The sequence below is a fragment of the Poeciliopsis prolifica genome, unplaced genomic scaffold, assembly GCF_027474105.1.
Source record: "Poeciliopsis prolifica strain line A6 unplaced genomic scaffold, Auburn_PproV2 SCAFFOLD094, whole genome shotgun sequence".
NCBI classification, from domain to species: domain Eukaryota; kingdom Metazoa; phylum Chordata; class Actinopteri; order Cyprinodontiformes; family Poeciliidae; genus Poeciliopsis; species Poeciliopsis prolifica.
Window position 1 is genome coordinate 1107500 of NW_026562469.1, and position 17777 is coordinate 1125276.

Sequence of the window (17777 nt, forward strand, 5' to 3'; positions counted from 1 at the left end):
AAAATAAAAAAAGGTCAAATAAAATCTATAAAACTGATACCTTTGGTTTTTTTATCAATTGTATCTATAAAATATGATATAGAAAAATTAATTTTCTTAATTTAAAGTCAAGTTGTATTAGTGAGGTAAATGATAACTTTTAGAAAATAAAATATGGTTAGGATTATCCAAATCTTTATTCCAGGAAAACTAATTAATCCCCATAAGAAAGACATGGAGGCAAGTTTAATGCAAAGATAATATAAATATTTATTTATTGTTTCACATCACTGGTTCTACAAATTTAATGTTTAATTTTGTGTTTTTTTAGCGTTAAAAAATCCAGAGGAATGTGAAAATCCTGCAGGATTAACAAATCGTCAGACGGAGTTTTATTGTGACAGGCTGCAGGACAGGAAGCTAATTGCTGCAACAGGAAATGGAGATCACATCCACATTTCATCACCTGACTGACTGATTTTACCCAGAATCCTCTGATCTGAGATCTGACCTTCAACCAATGAGTGCAAGGCAAATCGGAGGCTCCGCCCACATCCGCTCACCTGGCTGCTCAGGTACCCTGCACTAACACACCGACCAAACCAGAGACCAGAAAACCGACTCTGCTCTTCGTTACAGTTTTTATTCCATTTCAGATCCGTTTCCTGGGCATCATCCTGTTGCCATGGAGACAGGTCCTCCTCTGCTCACCTGGAATCATAGAAGAAGAAAAGCAAAAAGTTCAGATGTTATTCCCTGAACGCAGACTGCCAGGCTGAGGCTTGAAACGGAACATTTCAACATAGAAAAACCAAAAAATACATCAAACACCTGTGTGATGATGTCATAACCAGTGACATCACACACCTGGACTCACCTCACTGTACAACACATCCTTTCTTCTGCTTGGGGCTTTGGGATCTGATGCTGTCAGGGCATTCTGCAACAAAAAGGGACGATCTGATTGGTTGGTTTCTGGACAAACTGAACCGTTTGGTTCTGGCAGGTTTGGTCCGGTTCTGACTGAGATACGCAGCAGAACCAGGAACCAGGAGCCAAAGGGACCGGGAGCCTCATGAACTGAAGCGCTTCCTGATGATTCAACAGGTAGCAAAACTCAACAACCTAAAAACTGAAACCAGGAGAGAAAAACCAAACCTAAAAGCCGTGTAATGACAGACCTGAGCCAGCAGAGGGCGACATCATGCATTGAGCATCAACATGGTGGAAATTAGCAGTTTAGCATTTGGTGTTGCTAAATTACAATGACGTTTCAGGATCTTTAAAGGTGGAAAGCAAAACATAGAAGAACATTTCTGCCAAAAAGCTTTTAGGTTAATATCAAAGTTCCACCCCTCCAAAAAAAAAAATGATTTTTTTTTTCAACTAAAAATTTGCAGTTCTTTGTTGCAAATTTGCAACAAAAAAGTCAGAAATTTTAAGATAACACTCATACATATTGTAGGAAAAAAAACTTTCTTTTCTGAGTTTCAAAAGTTCAACGTCTTCAACTTGAAAGTCAGAAATGCAAATTATTGTTTAAATTCAGAGATTCATCTCAAAAGTTTCTTCTAGAAAATGTTCTGAGGACTTGGTCCAGCCTTTGGACGCCGCCGGTTTCCACGTGTTTTTGGTAAGCACAGCAGCCTCTGCACATGTTTGTGTATTTTATTCAGACATTAAAGGATTTAGTGTTAGTCAGATCTTCATCTCAGATATTCTGCAGATTTTCTAACATTTGTTACGGAGAAGCTGATTGGCTGAGAGGAGACATGCGTTGACATCAAACCTGATTCAGAAAGAACTGGAGGAGACATGTAGGATCGCTGATGGGATTATTAACAGAGCTTTGCGTCTTGGTGTGGAAGAAAATAAATGAGTTAGATGTTTTTCTAAGCTCCGTCAGTTTGAGCTCCAGTAGGATTAGCTAAGCTGCGGTTAGCGGCTCAAACCTGCCAGGACTCCAGTCTTTGGAGTCCAAGTCAAGTCTGACAAATTTCTTTTTGCAACAGTTGGATCGGCTCCCTGATTGAAGCTCCAGTCTTCACCAGAAGGGGGAGTAAAATCTACAGTTATTACAGATTAAGGTTGTATCGGTTGCCATGCCAACAGGGCTCTGAACGAGCTCATCTCGGACGTTTCTGTACCTTTTGGACGGATCTTGTGCGTTCTCTTGCTGGGACGTTCACTGATCTCCGGTCGGATTCCTCGCACTTCTGACGAGGTGATGTACTCAAAGTCCAACCCATCCGCCACGCTCAGGCTGCTCCGGTCTCTGCTTGGTGCCGGATGCTCTGCGTCGGGCTGGACTCCCTTCAGTCCTGAGGAACCTTGGGTTTCCAGACCCGAGTCCTCCAAAGACTCCTGACGCCGGCGCCTGGTCTCCTCTGCAGGACCAGCAGGAATGGCTGGAGGTGTTTGTGGGCTCTGGTTCTTTGGCGGTTCTGCTGGCCCGGGCTGAGGACTCGTTCTAGAGGGTCGGGCCGTTGTAGATTGGTTGGAAGTGGCAGGAGTTTGGACCGCCTCCCACGGCTTCTTTGACTGGCTGGAACTTTCTGGATGGGAGGGCGGATCTTCCTGGATTGGAGTCATTCCAGATGCCTTCTGTGATTGGCTAGAAGGAGGAGAATAGGGGTCCTCGACGGCCTTTGACCTCCGTATGGTCCCGGGACGCGCTGAAACAGAAATGGGAGCAGATTTAGAGCTGAAGATCCGACAGGACGTCACTGTTAGCAGACAGTTGGAGGAAACGGTGACCCAGATCTTCTGTAGGGTTTAAATGAGCTAATCAAGCACTGCTGTTAGCTTAGCTAATAGCAGTGGTAGCTAATTTACCTCATAAAGCCAAAAACACAAGTTAAATGTTTGCTTGATGTTGAATCCTGATGCATCAGTGGAGCTGTTGTCAGTCAGTTGCTATGGAAACAGGTCTGTTTGTAGCGTACGATTGGTTGTGAATTATTTTTAAGGGTTTTTCTCGTTTTCTGCTGCGGCGCTCTGGATCCCACCTTCACCTCCTGGTTTCGTTTAGTTAACGGTTTTATTCAGCAGCGCCGCTATGAATGGAAAATAATCAGATTTTTTCCCCCCATCGTTGTTGGCATGTGTGGCATTTGGGGATGTGAACCACACCGTGCACCCTGTCTGCAGAAACAGGAAGTGACCCCCGGCGCTGACCCCTGCTGCCCCTGCAGGACGGCGCTCTGGTCTTCTTCAGGGCGTGGCCCTTCCGGATCTCGGCCATCAGGTTGTCGATGATGCAGCCTTCGTCCTGCTGGTTCAGCTCCCTCCTGCCTGCAAGTTGAGCATCAGTTACCTGCAGCCACGCCCTTTTCTCTGATTGGTTGGTGCCGCTGAAGGTGGGACTCACCTGTCCTGCTGGAGTCTCCTTTAAGCTTCTTCTCCTCCTCTCTTTTCTTCCTCTTCTTCTCCAGCTCTCTCCGGTTTTCGTTCTCCTGTCAGGTGATGTGTTGTTTTGTGATGATGTCATCCTGATGATGTCAGAACCGCCTGTGATTGGCTGCTCACCTTGTGGGCTTTGAGGAACAGGTCTCTGAAGGTCTTGATGGTCCCAAAGAGGTCGTCGAGGGAGAAGGTGTCAACGTCTTCGCACAGGTAGTCCGCCAGGTCCCGCCTCCTGTCCTCCACAGAGATCATGACCTTCTGCAGCTGCTCACACACCTTCAGGCTCTCCTGGAGGAAAAGGAAAACAGACACAATGCGAGAGAGACGAGGCGACGACGAGGGGGCGGAGCCTGATGACTCACCTGGATGGTAGACAGGTACTGCTCCTTTATGTCCTCAGAGGAAGACGAAACTTTCTTCACAGAGCTTTTGAGCCGTTTGGACAGAGAGGAGTACTCAGACTGGATGGACTCCATGTTCACCCTGCAGCCAGAACAGGACAGTTCATTCCAGAGTTCATTCCAGAGTTCATTCCAGAGTTCAGAGGTAGCACAGCAGACTGACAGCTGGTATGCAGATAGATAACCAGCTAGCTAAACAACTAGCAACCTGGATACTGAGATAGATGATCTGGCTACATAATTAGCTACATAAATAATTAGCTACCTGCACAGACAGACAGATCATTTGCAAGTCGATAGTTTTACTATCAACAGTTTTTTATACAAATGGTTTATTAATGCTGCTGCCACAAACAAAACTGTTTTTACATCTTTAACACTCGTTTAGTTTGCTCAATAAAATAGATTATTTTATGCCTCATTTTATCCATATTCATTTATATTTACACAAATCTCCCAGGATCACAATGACACAAAGACCCAGGCTTGAAATGGAAAATAATTTCTTTAAAGTGAATAAATCTGAGTGGAGATGAGTTGCTCCGTTTACCCAGAAGCCTTTTCACAGATCTGCAGGTCATCAGGCAGGTTGAGCAGGTCAGGATTGTCCTCCTCCACCTCCTGGGTCAGATTAAAGCCTCAGGTTATGTAATCTGTGTCCAGCATGAGCAGCGTGAGCAGAGCGCCCCCTACCTCCAGGATGTGGTGCAGCAGCGTGATCCTGGACTTGTTGGCTTTAGTTTCAGTCAATCGGAGCAAAGTGCTGATTTTGAAGCCGTCAGCGTTCCCAGTGTGAGTTCCCTGAAGCAAAACGTATTAAATAACAGCAGATTGTTCACCTGGATTCATCTTTAGGGAAACAGAAAGCGGTTACATAGTTGAGAAAGTTTCCAACGCTGAGGATGAGTTTGCAGAAGCTGGGCAGCCGGGAGCTCTCCCTGACACCTGAACGCACCAAACAGACACCAAGCATCATAAGACGTCAAAATAATCATCTTAATTATACCCGAACACGATAAAAACATAAAATCTATACAAGCGTTTTGGTCTCATTTCTAAAAGCAACTTCAATAAATGTAGGAGCTTGTTTTTCATCAATAAGTCACTAAAATTGATGACAAAGTTTTAGTTCCACTGGGAAAATATTTCACTGATAACATGTGAAAAATATCTTGTTATAAGTGAGTTTTATCTAATACTTTTTCCATCCATTTTAAGGACTTATTTACTAAAGATTAGCTCCTGTATTTGCTGAAATGTTACTTGTAAGTTGGTCATTTTGCTCCAGTTCATTTTTGAAGACTGGATGGACTTCAAAAATGAACTGGAGCAAAATAATTTCTTCCTGTATGAATCTGAACGGCGGTTGTTCACATGAACACCAGGGGGCGCCAAATGTCTTACTGTCCCCAATGGGGATCTCTTCTTCAGGTGTTTTCAGGTTATATTTTGTGTGTAGATTCTGTAAATACAGACTTTGGCAGGCCCGGTCCAGAAGTTCAGCTTTGGGTTTCAGAGTCTCCAACACAGAGCTGCTCTCTTCACACAGCAGCATGCAATCGATCCTGAGCGCGTAGCTACACACACACACACACACACACACACACACACACACACACACACACACACACACACACACACACACACACACACACACACCGTCATCAGCAGGACAAAGGCGTGCAGGTGAATCATTGCTTCAGCAGACAGGTGGCGCTGTCCTCTTACCTGGGCACGTTCAGCAGCTGCAGGTAAAACTGGTCCACTGACGCCATCTTGTCTCTGTCTTCCTGGTGGGACTTCAGGTTTTCTATCTGAGGACGGACAGGTGAGACATTAACGCTGCAGGTGAGGTATGAGACGGGTGACAGCCAAGCCCCGCCCCCTAACCAAATCTGAGCTTCCTCTGAAGTGGGCGGAGCCAATGAAACCAGAGGGGCGTGTCCACGACTTAAGGAAAAAAAATCAACTAGAGACAAAGAGAAAGAAACTTTTTTCCCAAAATTGAGTTGTGATAAATCAAGAAACTTTTTCAAACAGTGAATAACAGAAACGTAGATCATTTTTTCAAAAAGGCAGCCAGCGATAAACCAGTGATTTTTTCTGTTATTGGCGAGTCATCGCTCAGGTGATGCGAGTCTGTTGACCTCTGACCTCGTGTTTCTCTGGAAGCAGTCTGATCAGCTGTTTGAGGATCTCCACATCGAACCTGGATCGGTCTCCGTTCAGGATCAGAGACACAAACTCCTCATGGGAACTTCAGCAGAAACGGAGCAGAAGAATCGATCAGCGACTGAAAACCAGGAAGTGCAACCGCAGAGGAGCGTTTCTATTGGCTGGCGCCTCACCATCTGAACTGCTTCAAGAAGATGTTGAGATTCAGGCTTTTCTTGGCGTCAATGAAGGAAATCTGCAAACAAGAAGACAACAGAGGGACAACAGGTCAAACGTTGTCCCTCTGGACCACAGAATCCCTGGACCGACATTCTCCACCTCTTTGGACTCCGTTCTGGTCTTGGTTCTGGTTTTGTTTTCAATTTGAGGCAGACTGAAGAGCTGCTCGATGCTGCAGTAATCTGGTTCCACCGATTCTGATGATGATGACGTCCAGAGAGACTGATGATCTGTGGACAGACGAAGAGTCCAGAACCTCAGTCCAAACAAGTCAGAGTTAAGGTGGGAGAACATCCGCCAGCTCACCGGTTACCACTCTGGATGGGAGTTTCTGCCAGTTCAGCTTCTTCATCCGCAGGGTGGGGCAGCGGGTGGGGCTTGAGTGGGGGGCGGGCTAGGATAGGCGCTGCCTAAAGTTGGGGCTGAATAAGCGGCGATCATTTCCATTGGAGGCGGTGGGATCCTCATGCCAGGTAAAGGTGGAGGTGGTGGAGGTCCAATGCCTGGTAAAGGAGGAGGCGGAGGCGGAGGAGGTGGAGGACAACTGGCTGCAGGGGCGGAGCCTGTTTCTCCTTTAACAGCTCCAATTGGCCAGGAGGGCAGCTGAGCGTTCGGGTTTGCACCGCCCTGTCCACCATTCTGATCTTCCTATTGGATGACGGATGTTTCTGGGGGAGGAGCCTATCCAGCAGCGAATCACCGGGGCCTAAATCAGCTGGAAACAGATTGAGACACGCTTACATCCGGTCGTCTCTTGGACCCGCCAGAACCTGAAACCGGACTCACTGTTCTGGGCCAGCAGCGTGGCTCGGTCGGTCAGCGCCTCCAGAGCCAGCCAGATGTCGTTTCTCTTCGGGTCCAACATCGACAAGGCCTGAAGGATGGAGAGCAGCTGGACGGAGGACGGACAGCTGGACACCTGTCCACAGAGACCAAGGAGAGGACGGTGAGACAGAACCCAGTTCTTCACCTCAGCAACACCCAGGAACGGTCAACGAGCCGCTAGCTGAAACGTTAGCTTCGCTAGCCTAGCGCACTAGTCACTGAAATTAGTCCTGCTAATGCTACAGTCCAATGCTAATGCTAACCTGCTATATCAACATGGTATTCAGCAGCGATTCATCAGTTAGCTAATGCTAACGAGTTGGGAACATCTGTGCTAATAGAGGAGCTAATTCTTAGCTTAGCATATTAGCACTTTTGCTCATTTTGAAAACGTTTCGCGCATTGAGCTTTCAGGACATTATTTTTTTCTAGATTTGTTATTTACTTTCAGATCAATAAAGTTTAGTTATGAACTGCTGAGAATTCTTCAAGCATTTAGAGCTTTATTCATGCTCTTATTTTGAAGGATCTCTCTGTGGGTTCCTGGAGAAATTTCTGAGGTTTCTGTGGATGAATGTTGTTACTGGTGGAGCTGATGAAGAGGAGCGGACTGACCTTGGTGAAGAGCGAACTGAAGACTTCCTGATGGTTGCTCATGTCGATCCCGCCGTACAGTGTCTCCATCTCCTCTTCGTCGTCTGCCATGGAGTCTTCGAACGCATCGCACTGGATGTTGAGGTCCATGTCCTCCGTCTCTCTGGAGACGGACGCAGAGACGTGACAAAGCCGCCGGTCTGCGGTTATGGAAGCCATGCAGAAACATTTACCTCAGCTTGGGGAGCAGATCCAGCAGCTGCAGCCCTGAAACACAGCGAGCGTCATGGTGAGACTCAGAGTTTAGAAACCAACACAGCCAACACATCCAACACGTCCAACACGTCCAACACCGTCCAGGCCTTTGGACCAGAACAAAACGCTGCAGCAGTCCGGTCAGCAGTGAGAGGACCAGACCTGCTGGCAGGCAGCGATGGGCATCGTTTGAATTTGTGCCGTTCAGGTTCCCAACGTTCCGGTTCCTCTGCACAGTTTAAACTCATCAACTTTAATTCTAGCAGTTTTTTGCCTTTTATGAATTTGAGGTTTTCTCTCCCAGTTACAGTTACAGATATTTAAATATCAGAGATATTTATTTAATGTGAAAAACACATTAAATTAATGTCATAAATGTTTTTGGCCAGTTTATTTTTAAAAAGCCGATAGAAACACAAACATGAAGGATCACAATAACTGAATCATCTACATCATACAACAATGACTGTGTTTAAAAATAGACAATAATTCATGAAGCTGACCAGAAACTTCTGGATTCAATTATTGTAAAAAGCCTTTATGAAAATTGTTTTGCTGGGTTTTCTGGTATTTAGCAAATAGAAATAATCTCAGAAATTCTAACTGACAAGAACAAGAAATGTTTGGTCTGATTTCACTGCAGATGGTGAAATAAAAACTTCTCTTTTTATGTAAAATGCTTTACATTTCAAACTCAAATGTTCCAGTTTTTTTTTTTTTTTTTTTTGGTAGAAGATTTTCTTGTGTTGAAATTAAAATGTGAGATCAGAAACCTGAGGACATGTGGAGGATCTGTGACCAGCTGCTGGAGCTGCAGAATGAGTCTGAACCTGCTCAGACATGAGCTGCTCCTCTGCTCACTGAGAGGACGGAGCATGATCCACATGATCCACATGATCCACATGGATTCATCCATTGAAAACTTGAAAAACTCGGCTGAACCTGATAGCGGCAGAATTTCCCACAACTGTTGTATGTTGAAAATGTTTGAGTTTGTTCTGCGTCAACAGGCAGCCTGTTCCCCTCCTGGCCTGTGGGGGCGCTGCACCAAGAACCACAACATGAAAACCTCTGAAGACACTGAGAGCAACTTCCTTCTTCACCAAATGGAAACAAAATGGAGGCGTCAGATTTATTATTTTTTTCCTCTGGCTAAAAACCACCAGACATTTCTCTTGCTAACGCTAGTTTAGTAAGTTTGTTTTGGTTGCATTTACCCAGAATGCCCTGTGCTGTAGTCCACTTCCTGCTCTAAACTGTTCAGAACTGAACTGGATGAAACTGAACTTAACCAAAACAAAATGCATAAAACGGATTTAAATCAAATTAAACCAAATTGGATCAAATGAAACTGAACCAGTTCTATTTGCTGAACTGAACTGAACCAAATAGAACTGTTCATCTTCATTGATCTCCTGCCGTTTAGTAAACTTTACCTGAACGAAGCTCCCATCACAACAAAACGTTTTGCATCATGTTGAATATGTTTTAACTTCCTCGACTCCAATAATTTATTTTCTAGAAGTGATTCATTCCAAAACTAAAGAATCTATTTAGTCTATTATTCTTTCAAACCACAGATTTCACAACTTCTAATTTTATGAGAGTCATAAACGTTTCATAATCATTCATGACCTGAGGTGAAACCACAGCCTGGTTTCATAAATAAACAAACCAACCCGTCACGCTCCGCAGTCATGATCCTGAATAAAACGAATGCTGATTGGCCGAGCACCAAGCTCCGCCCATCTGCGGCCTCTCTGTTCGTACCGATGAACTCGTGTCTCAGTCGGTGTCTCTTGCGCAGGTCTTCCTGTCCCAGGATGAGGACGTTGATGGTGGCCATCATGGTGACCATGTAGGGGACGTTATCAGTGGCCTGCAGTTCCTTCAAGATGACGCTGAAGCGATACTGCTGCTTCTTCAGAGTCTGGAGACGGAGAGACAAACACGTCAGATCCAAACGACCGAATCCGATCCAAACGGCCGAACCGGATCCAAACGGCCGAACCGGATCCAAACGACCGAATCGGATCCAAAGGGCCGAATCCGATCCAAACGACCGAATCGGATCCAAACGACCGAATCGAATCCAAACGACCGAATCGGATCCAAACGACCGAATCGGATCCAAAGGGCGGAACGTGTTTCAGCCCTTTGGATCCGATTGGATCGGATTGGATCGGATTGGATCCGATTGGATCGGACCTCTCCAGAGTTCAGACTCTAGGAAGGTCAACTGGGACCAAAATGTTTGCTCAATTTTTAATCTGGAAAGAAAAAACAAAACAAAGAAATATTTGAACTTGAAAAACAAACTGAAAATGAAAATCTTAACATAATTCATTTGAAACTGAAAAAGACAAAAGGAAACTTCAAAAGTATTTTGAAATTTAAAAAATTTAAAACTGAAAAAAACATTAAATTGAAAAACAAACAAAAAATTTAAAGAGAAAGTTTGAAATAAAAAAAATTAAACTGAACATAAAAATTTTAAAGTTGAAAAAACATTGTTCAAAACTATTTTTGGATTCAATAGTTATTTTTTCTCCAGTTTCAGACATCTTTTCTTTTGAACGAGCTTGAAGGCACTAATCTCTCTCCGTCCGTCGGCTGTGCCAGAGGAAGCAGAAAGCAGCCAGTTTGGGCGGGTCAGAACCCATCAGGCTCTTATGAAACACTGATATCAGCGGATCGGATTGTCCTGAAGCGACACTAAACCAAAAAAACATTTCTGAGACGCAACAAGTTCAGACGTTTATTTTCATCAGAAAAATGTTGAAGAGTTTTGGATAGAAAATGCCTGGAACCCGACAGAGAAACTGCAGAAATCCTCCAAAAACGTCAACATTTCTACCAGCGTTTATCCTTCCACTCAACTTTCCATTACAATACTTTCTCCTCAGTAGTCTTCATCATGTCCATTAGATCAGATGATTGATCAGTAATATTCTGATGTTTGGGTCGTCCTTCCTTTAAAACTATAATAAAAAAACAACAAATTAACAATAAATTAAGTTTTAACTGCAAAACTTTCTGGTGCGAATAATAAGCTGAATGTTGCACTGTCAAAAATTAACAGCAATAGTTTGAGTTATTTAGTCTGTCATAAGAGGAAAAAGTCATAATTTTATTATGTTATTAATTTATGAATGTCAGTTTCAAGTTATTTAACTTGGACAGTTTAGTTTAGCTTTGATGTCAAGCAGGTGACCCAGCTTTTATTTTGATGGTTCACTTCCTCTTATTGGCAAGTTAATTTGCACATTAGCTCCAGATCTGCATGGGGCTAAATATGTAGCTACTTCAGAGCTACATAGTTAGCTTGCTTGCTAAAGATCTACAGAGCTAAACTACTTAGTTTCAGAAGCTAACGATTTAGCTTCAAGGAAACCGTTTGGAGCTAAATGCTAGGTTCTTAAATATTTAGCACCAAGCTTAGAGCCTTTTAGCTTGGAGCTAAATATTTAAATTTGAGTTGGTAAACTAAATCTTTAGCTCGACAGCTAAACATTGGATTGATGAGTAACATGGTTAAAATATGGCTGATGAATTAACTCCCATTTTTTTCTTTCATAACAGGATAAATTAATCAAATTACTGCTGTTCATTTTTGCCTGTATAACTTTCCAAACATCAGCGATTTGTGTGAGGAGGTTTCAGTTGGTGAGATGTTTAGGACAGGAATATCGGTTGGATTCAGAGCAGAGGTTCGGGTCGGGCAGACAGACGGGGGAAGCCGGGAACTCGGCGTGTTTGTGGCGAACCTTGTAGTTCTGGAAGGCGTCCAGGGTCAAGCGGCAGCCCTGGGGGTCAAAGAGGGCGAGCGCCGCCAGCAGCTCAAACACCTGCATCTTCACCATCACGTTGGACGTGTCCAGCGCTGCAGGAGGACAGACGGACAGGAGGTCAGAGAGCGGCGGGTCGGAACCACGTCGGGTCCAATCGGTTGGCAGAAGAACAAAGAATAAATCATCAGTCAGTCAGTTGTTGCATCTGAACATTCAAGTTCTACAACCATAAAAATCTCCACTGGTTCCAACTTCTCTCTGTTTGTTTGACTGCAGCTTGAACCAAAGCGATCGGGTCTTCTGACCCGCTTACACCAGATGCAGCTCCGTCTCTAAATTCATCACATCTGAAGTATTTAAAACACAAACATGAAATGATTCGTCTTTCAACATTCTGCCAAGTTCTGACTCCTTCCTAACCTCTCCGGTCCCAATTCGTTTCCCTTCGTCCAACAGAACTAAGTATTCAACACAGGAAGAGCGACTCATCCCTCTGTGTCACAATGGATGGAAAGTTTAGTGGAAGGAGGATCATGGAGAGGCTCCCTTAGTTTTGGTAAAATTTTGTTGAATAAATGTTTCCTGTTTCCTTCTGGGAAACAGGAACCAGAAAAAGGTTCATGCTGGAATAAACTGAACTGGAACCAGGACCAGAACCAGGACCAGACCCAGAAGAATGCACGGATCCTCTGCAGGAATCACATGAGGCAGAAATGTTGCAGAGCTTCATTTTTGGAGCGCCGCAGCTCCAGGTTATCATGGCGACCAGCAGGTCGAGCCGCTCCCTGATGGTATCGGACCGGGCGGCGGAACCCACCCTGGGCCAGGGTCCGGATGTATCCCTCCTCGTTGTCCAGGATGAAGTCGAGTCCGGCGGACGAGTTCATGACGCTGCGGATGCACGACACGCAGGTGAGCTGCAGCAGCGCGTCGGCGATGCGGGCGCAGCCGCGGCCCGACAGCCGGTCCAGCGCCGCCATCAGCAGGTCCAAACCCTGCAGCTCCAGGAACTGGACCATCCACGACTCGTCGCTCTTCTCCAGGCGCCGCCGCAGACCCGAGTAGTTCACCACGGTGGGAACCTGCAGGCGACACGCCGCCACAGCGCTGAGCTCAGCAGGACTACTACGGCTGAAACAACTAATCGATCAACGCAATAATTTAGTAATCAATTAATTGTGGTTAATTGATCACTGAAATGATCATCTAGTAATCGATTATTCGCTAAGCTCCATGGGATCTTAGACTCCTTTGGTTCAGAAAGTCAAACTCAAGCGATTAATCGTGATTAATCAATTACTGAAGTGATCATCAACCAATTCATCAATCGATTCGATTAATCGTTAACTGGAGCATCGCCGCCTGGAGGAGGTCGTTCCCATGGTGATCAGTGGGATGGTCCCTACCTGCAGCAGGCGGATGCACAGCTCCGGGTCGGCGTTCTCCAGGTTGGCCTCCAGAGATCCGTCCGGGTCGTCATCAGAACCTCTGGTTACTCGCTCCTTCACTGCGTCCCATTTGGTTCTGGACGCCATGATGACGGGAATCTGTCAGATTAAATATCTGCAGGGAATAAAACTGAGCTGCACTGGGAATCAATCGGTTCTGGATTAAATCTTTTAACGTCGGATCTCAACACGCCTGGAACCGTCAGTCTGCTGATCTCTGACCCGCTTGGATCTGAGGAATCCAGAACAATACGTCTCTTTGTTCGGCCTCCAGAACAGGGCCGGGCTGCAGCTCGGTTCCGAACACAACAGGAAGGTTTAACTGGGATAAAAAAACATGTTTAAGGGACTTAAATCAGTTCAGACTCACATTAAATAAAGTTTTCAGGATTTTCCAGATTTCTGAGGCTCAGATTCCAGACTGACGGTGAATCTGGTTGTTTCTGTCGACTTGGAGTCCGAAGACTGACCACAAGCTGGTGCAGAGAGAGCATGTTAGCATTAGCTTCCACTAAATACAAATGCTAGTGTATCACTTTAGCATTAGCTTCCACTAAATACAAATGCTAGTGTATCACTTTAGCATTAGCTTCCACTAAATACAAATGCTAGTGTATCACTTTAGCATTAGCTTCCACTAAATACAAATGCTAGTGTATCACTTTAGCATTAGCTTCCACTAAATACAATGCTAGTGTATCACTTTAGCATTAGCTTCCACTAAATACAAATGCTAGTGTATCACTTTAGCATTAGCTTCCACTAAATACAAATGCTAGTGTATCACTTTAGCATTAGCTTCCACTAAATACAATGCTAGTGTATCACTTTAGCATTAGCTTCCACTAAATACAAATGCTGTATCACTTTAGCATTAGCTTCCACTAAATACAATGCTAGTGTATCACTTTAGCATTAGCTTCCACTAAATACAAATGCTAGTGTATCACTTTAGCATTAGCTTCCACTAAATACAATGCTAGTGTATCACTTTAGCATTAGCTTCCACTAAATACAAATGCTAGTGTATCACTTTAGCATTAGCTTCCACTAAATACAAATGCTAGTGTATCACTTTAGCATTAGCTTCCACTAAATACAATGCTAGTGTATCACTTTAGCATTAGCTTCCACTAAATACAAATGCTAGTGTATCACTTTAGCATTAGCTTCCACTAAATACAAATGCTAGTGTATCACTTTAGCATTAGCTTCCACTAAATACAATGCTAGTGTAGCACGTTAGCATTAGCTTCCACTAAATACAATGCTAGTTAGCATTAGCTTAAACGTTGCTCTGAACAAGAAGAATTTGAATTTTTAACAATAATTTGATGTAGTTAGTTTCTATACGCGTCTTGTGCTCTGAGACGTTTATTGATATCAAAACAAAAGTTACAGCTGATGGTTACGGTACGGAGGAGGAGGAGTCATGCTGTGGTGCTTCAGAACTCCCACATGCATGTCACATTTTAACATTCAATGTTGTTTCAGCTGACAGATAATAACTTATCACCTGAAAAACACTGATGCAGGAAACAGAACCGCCTGATCATGTCGTCAGGTTGAGAAACACTGAATTCCTCCTAACTGAGGTGTGTGTGTGTGTGTGTGTGTGTGTGTGTGTGTGTATGTGTAGACATTCCTCTGTGACGTCAGGGTGGAGCTCAGGCTCCTGTGATGAAGGCAGCAGATAAAAAGTTTCTGATTTGAAAGATTTTCTGAAGTTTCATCAGGAAACAAAAACTATTTAAAATCCGTTCAGATCAACTTTCCAACAAAACAAGACCCTTAAAGTCACACAAACAAAGTTAAGATTGTGGGTATAAAGTCCATGTTGACTCGAACTGATCGGTTGATCGATCTGAAGGTCCAGAGTCAGAGTCCAGCACGCCGGTTCCGATACCTGCAGAGTCTGAGAGCCTCCAATCAGAACCGTCAGAGTGATGAAGCTCTGCTCGCACCTGAGGAAACTTTACCTGGACCTCCACAGGAAGAACAAAAGAAAACAAAACATCCGGTTCGAACGGGACGGGATGCGGTTCCGTTCAGTTCTAATGAGAGCAGAATTCTGCTATAAACCCAAAACAAACCAGCAGAGCTCCCAGAACCCAGTCAACGAACCGAACCGGTCGGAACCAGCGAGACTCCTTACCGTGAGGACTGCAGTCCGGCTGGGTCAGGATGATTCTGCAGCAGAACCGGAGCATCAGAATCACAGCAGCTGATCTGCAGGGACGCGCCCTCAGTGGGCGGGGCCACGTGGGCGGGGCCACGAGGGCGGGGCCACCGAACAGGGTGGAAAATCTTTCATCCATAATCAATAATCAATAATCTGTCCATCCGCAGGAGGACAGGACTCAGTCTGGAGGAATAACAATGAAACCCAGGAGCGATGCTGAGATCCTGGGGGCCCGGGGCCCGAGGGGCCCCTCAGTTACTGATGTAAACAATAAACATTAAATATGTCCAGATTTGATTTTCTCCTTATTGGCTTTAATAAAATGAAAGCGAAAATAATCAGATTGAGCTTAAAATGAGAGAAAATGTTTGCAGTTTCAGGCCAGTTAGTCACTAAAACTATGAATATTTCCTGCTAATCACAGAATTTGTCAGTTTTATTTATTAATGTCTGCAATATTATAACTACAATAATATTTTATAAATTTATAAATGATAATCTAGTGGGAAAATTGTAAATGTTTTGGATCAAAAATATAAAATATATCTTTAAAACTGTATCATTTCAATAATTTATTGTTTATAACTGTTAAATTGTTTATTTAACTATTGAAATAAACAAAATTTAAACTTAAAACTGACATTAATTCTATTTTTGAGAATTTTATATCAAATGAATTTTAGAAAACTAACAAATTCTTTGTTCAATCAAATCTCGAAAGTTTAATTTAAAAATGCATTTAGTTATGTTTCAAGACGAGATGAGATTATTGATCAATTTAAAAAGTTTTCTTAAGATCAAGTGATAGAAATAAGTTTGATCTTAAGATGAAATTATTTTGGAAATAAAACTATGAATCACTTCAAATCATTTTACAGTAAGATTTATTCATTGACATTTAGTTTAGGTTTTTAAATGAATAAAAATATTCAGAGTTGATATTAAATTAATATGCATAAAAATGTATTCTGTAATTATTGAGAATAAAGTGATTTTTCACTAATTCTCAATAAATAATGTGTTTATTAATGACTGAATCTATTCAACTAAAAATATTTTATTGACCCCAAAGTGAAATTAAATCAGTAAATAAATGTAATTATTTGGTTAAATTAATTCACATCATCCCTGCTGCCCACAGCATGATGCTGCCACCACCAGACAGCAGCTGGGACAGTTAAAGCCTCTCTGTCCCTCAACGTGACGAAGCTCATTATGAACTTTTATTTCTCCAGAAGTGAAACTTTCTCCCTGTTCGTTAATCGTTTCTTGTGACGGATTCAGATCAAGTCACAACAGAAAAATGTTTCATTAGGAGCTTTTAATACGTCCACAGGCAGCCTATCAGCAGCTCCCAGAGCTATGACATCACCCTCTTAAAGAGACAGAACTCTGTTTCTACTGTATGCTCCTGGTTTCTGCTGCTTAGCCTAGCCTAGCTTAGCCTAGCTTAGCTTGGCGATATTTCTCAGGAATCCAGTTTGACTGAAATGAAGAGGAAAATCTCGGCGTTTGTCTCAGTTTAATGTTTCATGTTGGCATCGTCACAAAGAAACAGACACAAACGTTTCTATTTACATGAGATCCAATAAATATGAGGCGTTACAGTGGGCTCTGTGGAGGTCAGAGGTCACCTCTGACCAAAGACGCTTCAGTGACAAATCAAAAGTTCAAACTGATTTGGAATAAAATCTCAAAAAGGCACAACATGTAAAAACCGTAAGTTACATCAGAAGCAGCAAAATAAATCATTTTAATTATATTATAATAAATTTACATATTTTTTCTTAAAATATTCAGTTCATTCTTTATTGTCCTAGTTAAATCATCTACAAACTCATTTATTGCATGCAGCCCAGAGTTAAAAGGCCTGATCATCATCAGCATCTAAAATCATTCATTTCCATTTACAATTCATTTCTAAGGCTCATAAATATACATACACCCGGTGTAACATCTGGTTTCATGTCTCATGAAGAATTTTACTGACATTAAAAATGATTTTCTGAAGTTTTATTCCAGAACCAGGTTCAGGTTGAACTGGCTGGACTCAGTGAAGATGAGGAGGATGAAGAAACTGAACCAAGAAAAAAAGTCTAAATAAAAATGGTAAAACAAAAAGTCATGATGAGAAAAAGCCAATAATATGAGAATAACGTCATAAATCAGATTATTTCCAGAAGCTGAACCTTGAAATGAGTTTATTTGGAGGAAAGAATCTGGATGTTTATTCAGGAAACTTTAAATTCTGAATTTATTCTGAAATGAATCAATAAAGTTTTTCTGAAAAAAGTCTGAAGCAACAAATCCATAGCAACCTGGAGCATGATGGGTATTTTTGGCGGATCCTGAATCTTTGGGATGAAGACTTAAGAAAAGGTTCGGTTCAGCCGCACTGAGCAGAACCAGCGACCCGTTAGCGACCCGCTGGCGTTTCCACAGGGTTCAAAGGTCGCAGGGCAGAATGAACCCAGAGGAAAGGATTTACAGATGAGAAGTTCTG

General features: G+C 43.1%; 1 pseudogene; it reads right to left on the reverse strand.

Moving 5' to 3' along the window:
- Positions 1–224: 224 nt before the first annotated feature.
- On the reverse strand, positions 225–13902 carry LOC129353683 (inverted formin-2-like; annotated as a pseudogene).
- Positions 13903–17777: the final 3875 nt, after the last annotated feature.